This window comes from Trichechus manatus, unplaced genomic scaffold (genome assembly GCF_000243295.1).
Source record: "Trichechus manatus latirostris isolate Lorelei unplaced genomic scaffold, TriManLat1.0 scaffold00009, whole genome shotgun sequence".
NCBI lineage: Eukaryota > Metazoa > Chordata > Mammalia > Sirenia > Trichechidae > Trichechus > Trichechus manatus.
The window spans coordinates 16,133,027-16,150,664 of NW_004443945.1; the positions used below are offsets into that span (position 1 = coordinate 16,133,027).

At 39.5% G+C, this 17,638-nt stretch overlaps 1 protein-coding gene across 3 annotated transcripts in view; it reads left to right on the plus strand.

Annotated features, from left to right (window-relative positions):
* The window catches only part of NCALD (neurocalcin delta), a 368,091-nt gene that overhangs the window by 91,088 nt on the left and 259,365 nt on the right, over positions 1 to 17,638 (plus strand). The window contains exon 1 of one of the 3 annotated variants that reach the window (XM_023726024.1): positions 13,541 to 13,554. The exons of the other annotated variants lie outside the window; for them this stretch is intronic. The gene's annotated coding sequence lies outside the window, so the exon portion shown is untranslated. Of the gene's footprint in view, positions 1 to 13,540; positions 13,555 to 17,638 lie in introns of those variants that run through there. 3 annotated transcript variants of the gene reach the window in all.

A 17,638-nucleotide genomic window follows, 5' to 3' on the forward strand; every position in this document is an offset into this window, starting at 1 on the left:
GCTCAAACATCCTTAATTTTATGTTAAAACACTTTATAGTTTTGGTGGTGGGTTTTGTCAACTCAAGGCCCTGTTCAGAAGCAACTAAATCATCCAAGTGTGTTCTCCTCTGTGGCAGGAGCAGATTGGGCTGTTCTGTGTGATGTGCCTTTAATTTAGAAACTATTCTGCTTTGGTCTGTGTTTTCCATTCAGCAGCTGACCAATTACATTCTGTGCAGTTTATCCAATATGCTGTGATGCTTTAAAATGAACTTTGTCCAAACCTAGAGCTTGTCTCATTCTAGATTTGGATTGTCTGTTGGCTTAACAGCTGTGTTCATTGTACCATGTTTGCCTTCTAGGTTTTCCAGACCAGCTGTGCCTGCTGCTGTTTGCATAGGCTCAGTGGGAAAAATAAAGTCTGTTGCTCTGGACGTTAGGCAGATGCTGGGGCTCTATCCAGATTCAAATATCCAGTGCTAAGAACAATTATATTTTAACTGTTAACATCATCATTTGCTGGAGACATGTTGAGGTCATCTAAAATAGACTACCCTTTCGCTTTCTTACACATTTCCTTCGATGGATGATGGATTACTGATTGTTAAATATCTCCACGGAAGGATTCATATCACTGCTTTTCTAGCCTATGGTCAGGAAGTTCTCCTTGTAATCCAGCCTAATTCCTTTCTATTGCAACCTAAGGGAACCAATTCTCCTTGGATCTTGGCCTCAGTAATTATTTTTCTAAAAAATACTTGAGATTCCTTTTAACATAACATGTTCTTCTAGGTACTCCTCCTCTTGAAATTGCAAACGGAACAAAATCTGTTGTGCCCCAGTTGTGGATAAGTGTTCAAAGAAGCACGGCTTCAACCCTGAAAAGAATATTAAGTGATAAAAAGTAGCAATAAACACATGCAAACTGCCACTCTCCTACAATGCTCCTCTTAAGCGCTGAGTGAGCTCTCAGAGAATCTGGTCTGTCTTTTGTAAAGTGATGGGGAAAGCAGCCACTGACTTTGAAATATACTGACCCAGGATTATATCAAAGGATCCCTGGTGGCACAGTGGTTAAGCACTTGGCTTTTAACTGAAAGGTTGGTGGTTTGAACCCACCAGTTGCTTCTAGGGAGAAAGATACAGCAGTCTGCTTCTGTAAAAATTACAGCCTTGGAATCGTTATGGCACAGTTCTATCCTGTCCTGTAGGTTGCTATGAGTTGGAATTAACTCAATGGCAATCTTTTTTTTCTTTTTTCTTTTTTCTTTTTTTGGTTTTTAGGATCATATCAAAGGAGCTCTGGTGGTGCAATGGTTAGGTGCTTAGCTGCTAACTGAAAGGTCAGTGTTTTGAACCTACCAGCTGCCCCACAGGAGAAAAGACGTGGCAATCTGCTCCTGTAAAGATTACAGCCTAGGAAACCCTATGGGGTAGTTCTACTTATAGGGTCACTATGAGTCAGAATTGACTAGATAGCACACAACAACAGCATCATATCAAGGAGCCCTGGTAGTGCAGCAGTTAAGCACTTGACTGCTATATACATGATGGCCAAAAAAGAAAAACAAAACAATATCTAGATCCTTTCCAAAACTAACTGTGTAAATCTGGGCATCCGTATGGTTTTTGTTTGTCTGTCTGCCTACCAGTTCCCCCAGTAGATTCTAATGTGTGGCCAAGGTTGCGAACCACTGGTCTAGAGTAGGTTTATGTTAAAAATCTACATTTGTATAGTGTTTATGGCTCAAATTAGTGTACAGTCAGCTAAAATCCCAAGTCTCTTCCACGTGATCTGCTGCAGAACTTTTGCCATCTACAGATATGATTAACAATGCCTTCTGTGTCTTCTTGTACAGGATAAGCTGTTAAATGAACCTAACCAAGGAGAGTGCTGTGACACTCTAGAAGAGATGTTATTCAGGGACCCAGTACTCTTTGGGTCCTGTCTTTTAACAGCCATGAATTATTTCATTTCTTCATTCATTTTGCAAATATTTAATGATTGCCTGCTATAGGCTAGGCTCTGCATCAGTTAATACGAAAAACCAAACCTGTTGCCATTGAGTCAATTCCAACTCGTAGCAACCCTACAGGACAGAGAAGAACTGCCGCATAGGGTTTTCAAGAAGTGGCTGGTAGATTCAAACTGCCGACCTTTTGGTTAGCAGCCAAGCTCTTAACCACTGCGCCACGAGAGCTCCCCATCAGTTAATGGGGGGATGCAAATGATGTGGTCAAGTCAGGCATGGTTCCTGCCTTCATGGAGTTAACATTCTTGTGAGGAGATAAATAATAGACAAGTAAACAAGCAAATCAGAAAAAGAATTACATACATGGAGAGTGTGATACAGGAAAACAAACAGGATGCTGTAGTAGAGAATGTGGGGAATGGCAACTGGAGATGTGGTCCCCCAACCATGGATGAGCCCAGAGTTCTCAGTTGTTCATAGGATATAATGAAAGGCTTAGTTAGACAAGATGTTTCTGAAATCCTGAGACCTGGTGTCTAATGTATTCTCCTGGTCTAACCATGATTTGGCACAACTTGCTGTTAATGAACCCCTACTACTTCTCTCAAAGGAGTTCTGGTGGTGTAATGGTTAAGCGCTCAGCTGCTAACCAAAAGGATGATAGTTCAAACTCACCCAGCAACTCCATGGGAGAACTGCTTCTGTAAAGATTACAGCCAAGAAGACCCTATCAGGCAGTTCTACTCTGTCACATGGGGTCGCTATGAGTCAGAATCAACAGCTGCTTCTCTCACTCTTTCCAAAAGTTCTTATAAACCTTATGCTTAACAACCTATCCTAAAGCTTATTGAACTCAACGAACAATTGTTTCAAGACTCCATCATTTTCCCCTTTGAAAATCAAAACATTTGACCCATCACACTTCTAGTAGTATGATGAATTGCTGGTATATCTATTTTGTATATTATATATAATTGCATATGTGTGTGTGGAGCCCTGGTGGCACAGTGGTTAAGAGCTATGGCTGCTAACCAAAAGGTTGGCAGTTCGAATCCACCAGCTGCTCCTTGGAAACCCTTTGAGGCAGTTCCACTCTGTCCTATAGGGTCACTATGAGTTGGAATGGACTCGGCAGCAATGGGTTTGTTTTTTTTTTGGTCTATATGTGTGTGCATATATTTGAAGATACATGTGTGTATGTGTGTAACCCAATGCATATATATATGTATATTTGAAGACCCATGTTAAATACTTTATGTGCAATATTGTGTTTAACCTTTATAATACTCATATGATGCATACATGATTACTCCCATTTAAGGATGAGGAGGAGCCCTGGTAGTGTAGTGGTTAAGAGCTTGGCTGCTAACCAAAAGGTCAGCAATTTGAATCCACCAGCCACTCCTTGGAAACCCTATAGGACAGTTCTACTCTGTCCTATAGGGTCACTATGAGTCAGAATCGACTCGACAGCAGTGGGCTCTTGATTTTTGGTTAAGGACGGGGAAGCCATAGCTGAGATGGATTATACCTCACTGTGGTTACATAGTAGTTACTCCAGTGAAGCCATTGAAGTTTTTACCCAGCCAGTCTGACTCAGAGCCATAGCTCTTAACAATTATGTTCTACAATACCTAATAAATAGTTCTGTTCTCAATGATAGCCAGCAGTAGCTTTTAAGTCACACATATTTGGAAAATATTATGAAGAACAGATCAAAATTGTCACATTAGGACAGGCAGACAGTGTGATCCAACTTAGTCTTGTCATTTCTAGTTGTTTCTTAATAACTGTAAACAAGCGAAGAAATAATAGTAAAAATTTGCAAGTGGTTAATAGAAACATGTAAGAAGTAACTGAATCTATGAAAATGCCTTAATAAAGATAATGACCTATGGTATATCCTCAAGCCTGAAGCTGATGTCAGACCCTCAACCTGTGCTGAGCACAGGGACATGACTCCACAGATCCCTGGTAATCCCCTGGTGATTACCAGGTCTGTCTGGGCTTGCCAAAGAGCTGGGTCATCCTGTATTGAAGATTGGAAGTCAAACACTTAACTCTTGCCAGGTCCTTATTCATTCAAAGAATGGAGTATAATGTGCAACAGAAGCCATTATTGAGCAGCTTGTTAAAGTTAGATCTGTCTATGTTTGGATCTGATTGGGATGCCCATGTAGACAGAGAAGACATGTTTTCAATATTATAGAAGGCAAACTTTATTTCTGTACCCTGATGTCAAATGAAAAATTCTGTTGTAATTAAGTGCCAGGTCTTTGGTTAGCTGCCAATAAACGTTCAAAGAATTAATGAAAAGATAGGAAAAGGGAGTGTAACAATAGTGAATGAAGCCCTTTTCCAGTTTGGTGACCGATGGACAGCATTTTACGTAGATTCAAAGCTCCGTTTTTTCAGTGTTGGAGAAACTCACAATTCAGATTCCTTGAAAGGAAAGCTCATCTTAATTGATGAGATATCTGAAATACAGACTAGTTTTAATGAGGCATCTTAAAGTTTCTGTAAACAGAAACTAATTTTATACAAACTAGTGGCAGGCAATGCTAAATAAGTTGTCTCCCTGAATCCTTTCAATGACTTAGATAATGATTGTTTTAAATTCTTTCTCTTTATTTGTAAATAGGAGTTTCTAAAAGCTCTAAGTAGCTTAGCGTTTCTCCTTATGCCTATTCTAGTTGACAGAAAAATTTGCTAGCAAATTCTTTCTTCTTAGTAGGAAAATAAACTTCTGCCCAGTTCTGTCCAAACAAGTACAAATTCTGATTTAATTAATGAGATTTGTAATAAATCATTTCAGTGTACTTATCAACGTATATCACACAGTCACATTGCATTAACAAACCTGGCAGAGAGAAACTAACATTGTGGCGTGCCTATCATTGATAAGGTACTTTTCATTTGATAATGTCATTGAACTTCATGACAATTCCATGTGGCAGGTAATATTACTGATGCTGAAACTGAGATTTTAGAGACGTTATATAATACACAGCTAGTAAGGGCAGTGACTGATATGATGCTGTTGTGTGCCATCAAGTCGATTCCAACTCATAGCAACCCCATATGACGGAGTAGAATTGCCCCTTAGGGTTTCCAAGGCAGTAAATCTTTATGGAAGCAGACTGCCACATCTTTCTCCTGCAGAGCAGCTGTTGGGTTGGAACTGCTGATCTTTGGGTTAGCAGCCAAGCACTTAACCACTCCGCCACCAGGGCTCCTTCATAGGGTTTTCTAGGCTTATGGAAGCAGATCTCCAGGTCTTTCTCCCACAGAGCCACTGGGTGGGTTTTCTGTTGTGAACTTTAAACTCTTTAGTTTTATACTCGAGCAATCCTAATTTTGTCTACCCACTTTTTTTCATGAAAAGAACATTTTAACATATACTTCAACTCAACTTTCATTTTTATGTTTATTACAATTAAGTTATGCTATTATTATAATCAACTTCTTGCAGTCTGAAATGGATCAAACATGCGATCAGGATGCATTGATAGTTCATGGTGATTGGAATGTGAAAGTTGGAAACAAAGAAGAAGGATTGGTAGTTGGAAAATATGGCCTCAGTGATAGAAATGACGCTGGAGATCGCATGATAGAATTTTGCAAGACTAACAACCTATTAATTGGAAATACATTTTCTCAACAACATAAATGGTGACTGTACACATGGACCTCGCCAGATGGAATACACAGGAATCACACCGACTACATCTGTGAAAAGAGACAGTGGAGAAACTCAACATCATCCATCAGAACAAGGCCAGGGGCCGACTACGAAACAGACCAATTGCTCATAGGCAAGTTCAAGTTGAAGCCAAAGAAAATTAAAACGAGTGCACGAGAGCCGAAATACGACCTTGAGTATATCCCACCTGAATTTAGAGACCATCTCAAGAATAGATTAGACACATTGAACACTATTGACCGAAGACCAGAAGAGTTGTGGAATGACATCAAGGACATCATACATGAAGAAAGCAAAAGGCCATTAAAAGGATGGGAAAGAAAGAAAAGACCAAAATGAATGTTAGGAGAGACTCTGAAACTTGCACTTGAATGTAGAACAGCTAAAGCAAATGGAAGAAATGATGAAGTAAAAGAGCTGAACAGAAGATTTCAAAGGGTGGCCCAAGAAAACAAAGTAAAGTATTCTAATGAAATGTGCGAAGACCTGGAATTAGAAAACCAGAAGGGAAGAACACACAGCATTTCTCAAGCTGAAAGAACTGAAGAAAAAAATTCAAGCCTCGAGTTGCAATATTGAAGCATTCTATACTGAATGACACAGGAAGCATCAAAAGAAGATGGAAGGAATACACAGAGTCACTGTACCAAAAAAAAAAAAAAATTGGTCGATGTTCAGCCATTTTTGGAGGTTAGCATATGATCAAGAACTGATGGATTAGAAGGAAGAAATCCAAGCTGCACTGAAGGCATTGGTGAAAAACAAGGCTCCAGGAATTGACAGAATACCAACTGAGATGTTTCAACAAACAGATTCAGTGCTGGAGGTGCTCACTTATCTATGCCAAGAAATGTGGAAGATGACTACCTGGCCAACTGACTGGAAGAGATCCATATTCGTGCCCATTCCAAAGAAAGGTGATCTAACAAAATATGAGAATTATTGAACAATATCATTAATATCACACACATGTAAAATTTTGCTGAAGATCATTCAAAAGCAGCTGCAGAAGTACATCGACAGGGAACTGCCAGAAATTCAAGCTGGATTCAGAAGAGGATGTGGAAGCAGAGATATCATTGCTGATGTCAGATGGAGCATGGCTGAAAGCAGAGAATACCAGAAAGATGTTTACCTGTGTTTCATTGACTATTCAAAGGCATTCAACTGTGTGGATCCTAACAAATTATGGATAACATTGCGAAGAATGGGAATTCCAGAACACACAATTGTGCTCATGAGGAATCTGTACATAGATCAAGAGAGAGTCATTCGAACGAAACAAAGAGATACTGCGTGGTTTAAAGTCAGGAAAGGTGAGCGTCAGGGTTGTATCTTTTCACCATACTTATTCAACCTGTATGCTGAGCACATCATCTGACAAGCTGGACTATATGAAGAACAACGCGGCATCAGGATTGGAGGAAGGCTCATTAACAACCTGCAATATGAAGATGACACAACCTGGCTTGCTGAAAGAGAAGAGGGCTTGAAGTATTTACTGATGAAGATCAAAGACCACAGCCTTCAGTATGAATTACACCTCTACATAAAGAAAACAAAAATTCTCACAACTGGACCAATAAACAACATCATGATAAATGGAGAAAAGATTAAAGTTGTCAAGGATTTCATTTTACTTGGATCCACAATCAATGCCCATGGAAGCAACAGTCAAGAAATTGAATGACCTATTGCACTGGGCAAATTTGCTGCAAAAGACCTCTTTTAAAAGTGTTAAAAAGCAAAAATGTCACTTTGAGGACTAAGGTGTGCCTGACAGAAGCCAGGGTATTTTCAGTTGCCTTATATGTATGCAAAAGCTGGACAATGAATAAGAAAGACCAAAGAAGAATTGATACATTTAAATTATGGTGTTGGTGAACAATATTGAATATACCATGGACTGCCAGAAGAATGAACAAATCTGTCTCGAAAGAAGTTCAACCAGAATGTTCCTTAGAAGCGAGGATGGAGAGACTTTGTCTCACATTCTTTGGACATGTTATCAGGAGGGATCAGTCCCTGGAGGACATCATGTTTGGTAAAATAGAGGGTCAGTGAAAAAAAGGAAGACCCTCAACGAGATGGATTGATACAGTGGCTGCAACAATGGGCTCAAACATAGCAATGATTGTGAGGATGTCACAGGACTTGGCAGTGTTTCATTCTATTGTACATAGGGTCACTGTGAGTCAGAACCAACTTGATGGCAACTAACACAACATTATGTAAATGAGGCATTATCCCCCTTGTCCGTGTTCAGGGAATGTTTGCTAAATTTGTGGATAACCCTGCAAACTGAGCTTTTGAAATAGTCCTCTGTCTCCTATTTCATCATTATATCTTAGTTGTCTGAAATTCTGTGCCTATTTCTATTTTTTTCCTTGTAATGGTCACATTTGTCTAATTATTATTAATATTGCCTGTTTGCTATTGAATCTACTTCCTTGTCTTAAGTTCCTCTAACTTTTCCTACTTTTTTCTCTAGTTCATCTACTTTTCAAATCTCCTTTATTCATCTTATGTTCGTTAATTTGAGACTTCTTTGACAATTTTTTATAATATATAGTCTCTTTCTTTAAAAATGTTTTTTCTTATTTCTAGCCAGCTTGACTCACTGTTCCTGTGGTAATATTTCCATTTATTTTAGCTTTGTCTAAGTCTGATGAGGATGGTGCAAGTTGATTCTTATCCTCTTATTTGTGTATTTAAATCTTATCTCTTCATTTTGGCGTGAGCTTGTAAAGTCTATTTTTGTCTTCAGAGTTTAAAATCTTAACAAGTAGGCATGGTTCTCACTCCCTTCTCAACCAAGATGCTTGAAGGTCTGAACACGCTGCCTCCCTTTCTTCACCTCCATTTACTTTAAGCCCTCTGAAATCTGTTTTTTACTCTTATAATCTAATAAAATTGCTCTGAGAAAAATTCACGCACATCTTCCTATTGTCCCTTTTAGTTTTTATCTTACTGTACTCCCTTCTTCTCGAAGCTGTCTACCCCCTTGGATGCCATGATCCCATTTTCTCTAGATTTTATGTCTGCCACTCTTCTTCTTTTCAAACTAAGTTGTGGACTTCTCTTCCCTGCTTTCTCTTTAACAATTAGTCTTCACCTGGGCCCTGTTCTTGCTCCTCTGTTCTTCTCACTATGCATAATCTCCTCGGGGGAGAATCCTGTCACATTCTTTTAACTACTCCTCAAGACTGTGTGCTATTTCCTGTACCTTGACTGCATTCCTTTCTAAACTCCCTCTCTTAGTGATTCTTCAAAACCCGTATTAATTGTTACTTCCTCCAGGAAGGTTTTCTTCAGTCCTCAGGTTGGACTAACTTTCCCCTCTACTCTATCCCCAGAATACACTTGTTGACACGATTATCATACCTCACGTTGTATGTACTATAATGAAATTATTTGTAATCTCCTTAAAGGCAGGAACTATGACTATCTTTGTATCCCCTAGTGCCTAGTACAGAACTCAAGAGCTTTCTCTAAGTTTCCCTCTGAATGAGATGCACTTCTCTTCATTATCTAGATGAGATTGTATTTCAGCTCAAGGGGAAAAAGTGAAATTATACTCTAGATCACATTTTCTCATATTAACTTTCTATAGTATCTCTTCTCTGATATGCCTATCATTTGCAAACAAAATCCCCTTAATCCACTTCCTAGTTCTATCAGAGTCACTATCATAAATATATGATATTATGTGGTCTAGCTATGATTTGATTTCCACCATCAACAATATGTTGATGACCCTCAAATTCTTTTCTGTAGCCCCTGCTCTTGTCCTAAACTCCTGATTCGAGTTTTCTATAACCTTGAGATGACATTGTTTCTGCATATCCTACCCCTTGCATGCAAACATCCAGGACATGTCATTCAGGGTTGATGAGCAGAGAACTCTCAAATCTCTTATTTGGGGGAGAGGAATGAAGATGGGTTATAGTGAGGTCAGTATAGAAAAGAACTTGCAGGGTGAAAGGTAACTGTTTCCTATTGCTGCTGTAATAAATTGCCACAAACTTAGGTGCTTAAAAGAACAGAAATTTATTCTCTTACAGTTCTGGAGGTCAGAAGTCTGAAATCAGTTTCACTGGGCTCAAGTCAAGGTGTGAGCAAGGCTGGTTCCTTCTGAAAGCTCTAGGGGAAGATACATGGTCTTGCCTACTTCCGATTCTGTAGACTGCCAGTACTCCACGGCTCCTGGTCACATCATTCGAATCTCTACTTCCATTGTCACATTGCCTTCTCACCTGACTGTGACTCCTAATTCCCTCTTAAAAGTAGTGTGTGATTACATGAGACCCACCCAGATAACCCAGGATAATCTCCCCATCTCAAAGTCCTTAATTTAATCACATCTGCAATATCCCTTTTGCTATAAGGTAACGTTCATGGGTGAACATATTTGGAGAGGCATTATTCACCCTACCACAGATGCCCTGGGTCAGAGTAGATATAAAAACAAAATTAGTTCTACTTTTAGAGGAAAGAGATCCAGAATCTTTGATTTTTAGCCGGTGTGAGTGTCCAAGTGTGTGTATGTATATGTGTTGGGGAAGAAAAGTGTTGCTATTGATGCTGTTTATAGGTAATGGAATACTAATAATGTGAAGGGAAAAATATTCTGAATACTTTTTGTGTAAAAGTAATAAGCTTTAGTATCATTTATGTGAACTTTCTATGATTTATGCTTAAATACCTTACAACAAAATAATGTTCTCTAACCATGAGATTATTATCATTTATGATTTGTCTTTTTACAATATACTCAGGTGTCTGTCTGCTCCCCACTTTAACTGAGCAGGGAGGCATTAGTGCTCAATAGCCCTAAGGAGCTCTCTTTTTACTGGGGATATGAGACTGAGCTTGAGGACTTAAAGCAAAGAGAGACTTCTCTAGCTTGCTTTTTTTTTCTTCTTCTTATATCTCTTTTCTTTAAAGGGAGCTGTGGTTAAGGGAAATTTCTGGTTAAGGAAAAAATAATTGGGGAGAAAGTCCTTCATTTGAGAAGCTTGTGTAAGCCATGTAAGAAGCATGCACATTCAAGAAGGTCTGCTGAACAAGGCAAATGAAATTAAAAGGGTCACTGGAAAATGCTTTACTTTGGGTTCCCCCAGAAGCAAATTCTGAGGCAGGGATCTGGGTAGGCATATGGGAATGTGATCACAGTAGGGTCTCTGGAAGCATACAGAATGTCTCCCAGAATTGCCTGTATGGAGGCCAGAAGGCAGGGGCATTGATCTGTCAGATTTCAGTCTCCATGGGTGAGGACTATTTCTGAGGACTTTTCTCCTTCAAGCTTCCTGTCTGCACCTGGCACTGTAGTCCCTCCCTGCAGCATTGGAGAAGGCCTAGGGCAGAAAGGGGGAGTTTCCCAGGGCCACAACTGAGAGGACACTGCCAGTGCTAGAGGAGTCTGCACTCACCTGGACTGGCTCTCCAGGGTTTCTGCAGATGACAGCAGAGGGCAGTGGGAAGTGACTCAGGGTGCCAATAATGAGAGCTATGGAGTAATAAAAATTTCTCAAATGGTAGGTAAGGTCACCAGGTAAGCCTTACAAAGTTATCTGTTTAGCAGGGGAAACATACCAGGTATTCCTAATGGAACTGGCCTGGGCTATAAGTGAGACAGATATGGGATCATGCACCAAGCTACCAGTTAATACATTGCCACCTCCCCCAAGTTTCTGTTCCCTCGTATGTAGAATGAGAACAACAATATCTCCATCTTAGGACTGCTATGTGGAGTCCCTGGGTGGTGCAAATGGTTAGCAAGCTCAGCTGCTAACTGGAAGATTGGAGGTTCTAGTCTACCCAGAGGCAACTCGAAATGAAACCCTGTGGAGCAGTTCTACTTTGACACACATGGGGTCGCCATGAGTCAGAATTGACTCCACTATAACTGGATAAGCCCGTCTCTAGCTCTACACTCTTGCCATTGAGATCTGTGGTTCTGGCCTTGTCTTAGTCATCTAGTGCTGCTATAACAGAAATACCACAAGTGGATGGTTTTAATGAAAAGACGTTTATTTCCTCACAGTTAAAGTAGGCTAAAAGTCCAGATTGAGGGCATCAGCTCCAGGGGAAGGGTTTTTCTCTCTGTCGGCCTTCTTCTCTTCAGTGTTCCCCTGGACTAGGAGCTTCTCTGCACAGGGATGCTGGTCCAAAGGACGCACTCTGCTCCCGGAACTGCTTTCTTGATGGTATGAGGTCCCCAACTCTCTGTCTGCTTCCCTTTCCTTTTATCTCTTGAGAGATAAAAGGTGCAGGCCACACACCAGGGAAACTCCCTTTACATTGGATGTGACCTGGGTAAAGGTGGTGTTACAATCCCACCCTAATCCTCTTTAACATAAAATTACAACCACAAAATGGAGGACAACCACACAATTCTGGGAATCATGGCACAGCCAAATTGATACACACATTTTTTGGGGGACATAATTCAAACCATGACAGGCCTCAAGCACCTGAGACAGCCTGCTTGGTGTCCCTTATCTTGTGTGTCTGACCAAGTTGCTGTGTGGTCTCAGCTCTGCAGCCTAACTCCCAAGGCCTTCGTCGTTGTCCTGGACAGTAACGCTCAAGGCAGCTGTGTGTGGACGGAGAAGAGAAGTTCTCAAGACTGTGGTCTCTGGAGTTAAAAGCGACTTGCTAGAGTGTGAACTTGGGCACATTATTTAACTTCTTTAAGCCTTGGTGTCCCCATCTTCAAAATGGCATAGGAGCTCATAGAGATGGTTCTGATGAGTAAATTGGATAACTCATATAAGAGCTTAGCTCAGTACCTGTTCATGGTTAACATTCAATAAAAATTTATTATTACGAGGCCTTCCAAACCACGCTCATCCATCCTTTAATCTGTCTCTGTGGTGAGTAGAAAGCTTCGGTTGTAATCAATAGAAATAAACTGAGACTGCTGGAGCCAGAAATAAAAAAAAAAGGGTCATTGGGAGGTCATTAATAGCTTAAGGAACTGAGGGAAGAACTGACCAAACAGGTCTTGGGGAAGACAGGAACCAGAGAAATTCAGGGTTGCAGAACTGTGAACCATCTTTCCGAGGGGCTGCCATTGATGACTCAGCTGTCAGGGGCTCTTGTTCTGTTGGTTGTACATTCAAATGTCCAGGAGGGAGAATCAGGTACCTAGCTTAGGTTTGGGCCCTCCCCTGTGGTCAGAGGAGCAGAAGAGTGGGGATTGTGGCCCTACCAAAGCCACGTGGAGCTAAGGAGGACAGTTCTAAGAGGACAGGACCCTGGACAGAGAAAGCAACCTGTGTTCCATAGCCACATTGCTAGGTGTTCCCAGACTGTTGCCAAGTAAACTTCTCTGGACTGATCTGTTAACTTCTTCTTTGTCAAAATTTAATTGCCTTCTTTTGAAACCCAACATCATCTCCTCCAGTAAGCTTTCTCATATTTCCAGATTATCATTCCCTCTTCTGAAAAACTTCCATAGTGTTTATTCACTCACACATTCACTGGGTCAACAAATAGTTATTGAGTACCTGCTAAGTATCAGGCTCTGTTCTGGGTATTGATTTACCTCAATGAACCAAAGGAAGCCCATGCCCTCAAGGTCTTAGTTCCTAATGGGGCAGAGAGACAACAAAAAACAAATAAATATACACGATCAAGTGGCCATGGCACTTATGATTAAGTGCTAACGAGAAAAACCATCGAACAGGAAAAGGGAAAGGAGTGGGGAGTGTGGGGGGCAATTACTCATATAGGTTATTCATGTTTACATGCTTATGCCATTTCACTGATCACATTTTGATTGCTTTGTTTACTTGTCTGTTATAAATGACTAGCTGGTTTTCCCCTTCTAGGATAAGCACCTTAAGAAAGAAGTCATATCATCCATTTCTAACCCTGGCCCCTGGTCATGGTAGGTTGTTGAATGAATGAATAAATGCACTGCTTATAGTATGGCTATTGGATGATTTCATTTTTCTGCTTGTGAGCCAGCCAGTCACCCTCACAAGCAGGACACTACAGTTTGGGCTGTAACCTTTGGCATCCCCAGGGACTGTGCAAAGGGGAGAAATCTATCTGGGGCTCCGCCCTCGTGGGTACTCAGCAAATGTTGTTGGCTAACTGGCTAACTAAGGCATTTGTTTAACCCCCATTTTGTCAATCTCTTTTCTGGAATCCAGTTGATTTCTTTGTGTTCTTATTGCTTTTACCTTGTCGTAACATGCCTTCTGAATCTAAGACCAATCTGAGAAAGAAGTGAGAAAAATACTCATTTCTCACAACTTAACACACAGAATTATGCCATCAGAATGAATCATAGCACCTGAAGGAACCTCAGGAGAACACCTAGGCCAAGTGAAGTTCTTCTCTGGGTAACAGTGGCAATAACAATGGTCCTTAAAAGAAAAATAGAATCCTATTAAAATTGCTCCCTTAGTAATTAATGTCCATATTCAGAAAAGTGGAGAGAATGAGATTAATCCTCTTTTAAGTACTCAGTCTAAAAGTAGAAAACAAGACAATGGAATGCTTTAAAATATTATTAAAAATTTTTGTAAAATAGAGCAGTATTAAGTACGTGATGTTCAGAAGTGGCCTTCACCTTAGCAAGCATCATGACTTTTCATGTAGACTGATGAATGGGTTGCTATTGACACTGCTCTTGGGTTCTGACAGTAAACAGTGTTTATAAATGGTCAGCTGTGTTGTGAGTATATTTAGCTTATACTAAATGCCCCTGAGAGGATAAATATCATCTCTTCCCAGTTTAATTGTGTTTTGGAGCATGGTACATTTTTTTCCGGATAAATAAATATTAACTATTTTCCATTTCCTAAGGAAAGTTAGGATTGGGTTATCAAGTACAAATTACCAAACTTATAAAGAATTACTGATTCTATTTAAAAGCACTTGTAAGAATATCTTGCTCACTGAAAATGCCATGCTTTTGGCAAAAAATTAGATGCCAGAACCAACAGACCTAAAACCATTTCATTCATGATTAGCATGAATGGATGGTACAGCTAACTGATAGAATGGTTAGAAATAGCAGTTAAGTGGCTTTGGTAACTAGCCTGTATCTTCCTATAACATTTAAAACTTTTCAAAACTGATTTCTATCCATATGTTTTCTGACTTTCCTATCTTTGTGAGTGCATAAACCTTGAAATTTATATATGCAAACCAAAATATATAAAGTAACTAGTTCAAGCATTATCACCATTACAAAGGATTCACTTCAGATTTCTGAAAAAAAAAAAAAAAAAAAACTGGATAGCTGTATTTATTGATTTGTTCATAAGCTGTAAACCTTCTGACAGAGATCTTAAAGGAAAAGTGAGGATCAACTTGAAATAGAACTGGAGTGGTTATACCCCTTTCCAGTTATAGAGACCTGCTAATGATAAGTGACTGCTCCTAGGTCACCCTCCTGCTAGCCAATGGCCAGACTTGCTGAATTCCACTCTCTTGTTCTTTCTACCATATCACTTTGCCTCCCTGAAATGATAATTTAAGTTAACCAGATAATGCTAAAACCAAAGACAAAGAAAGAATCCTGAGAGCAGCTCGAGAAAAAACAAAAACTCACATACACAGGGGAAACAATAAGACTAAGCTCTGATTACTCGGCAGAAACCGTGCAGGCAAGAAGGCAATGGGACAACATATATAAAACCTTGAAAGAAAAAAATTGCCAACCAAGAATAATATAGACTGCAAAACTCTCAGATATGATGGTGAAATTAGGACATTTCCGGATAAACAAAAATTAAATGAATATGTAAAAACCAAACCAAACTTACAACAATTATTAAAAGGAGTCCTTTGGTTTGAGAACAAACAACATTAGATGACAGCATGAGTCTAGGACACAAGATTGCACCAGCCAGATACCAACCTAGGAAATGAACTCTCAAGGACTATTCAAAACCAAAAGATTTTCGGGAAACTTCTAGCTCAATTGGCATAACGTAGTTTATAAAGAAAATGTTCTACATTCTACCTTGGTGAGTAACTTCTGGGGTCTTAAAAGCCTGTGAGCAGCCATCTGAAATATTCCACTGGTCTCACCCCTTCAGAAGCAAGGGAAAATGAAGAAAACAAGATACAAGCGAAAGATTAGTCCAAAGGACTAATGGGCCACAACTACCACAGCCTCCATCAGACTGCGTCTGGCACAACTAAATGGTGCCCAGATACCACCACTGACTTCTCTGACAGGGATCACAACAGACGGTCCTGGACAGAGCTAGAGAAAAATGTAGAACAAAATTCTAACTCACAAAAAAGACCAGAGTTACTGGCCTGCCAGAGACTGGAGAAACCCTGAGAGTATGGCCCCCGGACACCCTTTTAGCTCAGTAATGAAGTCATTCTTGAGGTTCACCCTTCAGCCAAAGATTAGACAGGCCCATAATGAGACTGAAGGGGCACAACAGCCCAGGGACAAGGACTAGAAGGCAGGAGGGGACAGGAAAGCTGGTAATAGGCAATCCAAGATAGAGACGGGAGAGTGTTGACATGTCATGGGTTGTTAACCAATGTCATAAAACAATATGTGTACTGTTTAATGAGAAACTAGTTTGTTCTGTAAACCTTTATCTAAAGTACAATTTAAAAAAAAGAAAAGAAAAAAAAAATGATTTACAGCAGGGAGCCAGAGAGATTAATCGGCAAATGACAACGTCAGAACAATAAAAGAGGGAATAAATGGCATAGGTATAAAACTTTCTAATGGAGAGGAAGGCAAGGCGATACCAAGTAATAATAGACTGGTTCAAACCTAGGAAAATATGGGTAAATTTCAAGGTAACCACAAAGAAAGTTAACAAACCTACTCATCAAAATAAAGAAGAAAAACTTAAAGTCTCAGTAAAAACAAAACTTACAAAAACAAAAGAAGTGAGGAAAAAAAAACACAAACAAAAGGAATTCAGCACAGGAGAGTAAGAGGAACAAAGAAATTGTCAGCACCACAAAAAAAAAAAAAAGCACTAAAAAATGATGGCAATAAACTCACACCTATCAATAATTACACTGAACATAAATGGGCTAAATGCACCCATAAAAAGACAGGGAATGACAGAATAGATTTTAAAAAAAACAAAAAACAGGATCCATCAATATGCTGTCTACAAGAGACACACCTTAGAAACAAAGACATAAATTTAATAAAAATCAAAGAATGGAAAAAAATACATCAAGCAAACAGCCATCAAAAAGGAGCAGAAGTGGCAATACTAATAATCTCAGATAAAACAGACTTTAAAACAAAATTCACCATAAAAGACAAAGAAGAACACTATATCTTGATTAAATGGATGATCCATCATGAAGACATAACCCTAATAAATATCTACCCACCCAATGACAGGGCTCCAAAATACATAAAACAAACTCTAACACCACTGAAAAGAGAAATTGACAGTTCTACTATAATAGCAGCAGACTTCAACACTCCACTCTCAGTAAAGAACAGAACATCTAGAAAGAAACTCAACAAAGATACAGGAGATCTAAAGGCCACAGTCACCCAACTTGAACTCATAGACATATATAGAACACTCCACCCTACAGCTGCAAAGTACACATTCTTTTCCAATGCACATGGAACATTCTCCAGAATAGACCACATCTTAGGCTACAAAGCAACCTTCAACAAAATCCAAAACATTCAGAAAATACAAAGTATCTTCTATGATCACAATGCCATCAAGGTAAAAATTAACATCAGAAAGAGCAAGGAAGAAAAATGAGTTACATGGAAACTAAATAAAACCCTATTTAAAAACCACTGGATAAGAAAGGAAATCAAAAATGGAATAAAAAGATTCCTAGAATCAAATGAGAATGAAAACACATCATACCAAAACCTTTGGGACACATCAAAGGCAGTGCTCGGAGGACCATTTATAGCAATAGATGCACACATCAAAAAAGAAGAAAGGGACAAAATCAAAACATTAGCTACACAACTCAAACAAATAGAAAGAAAA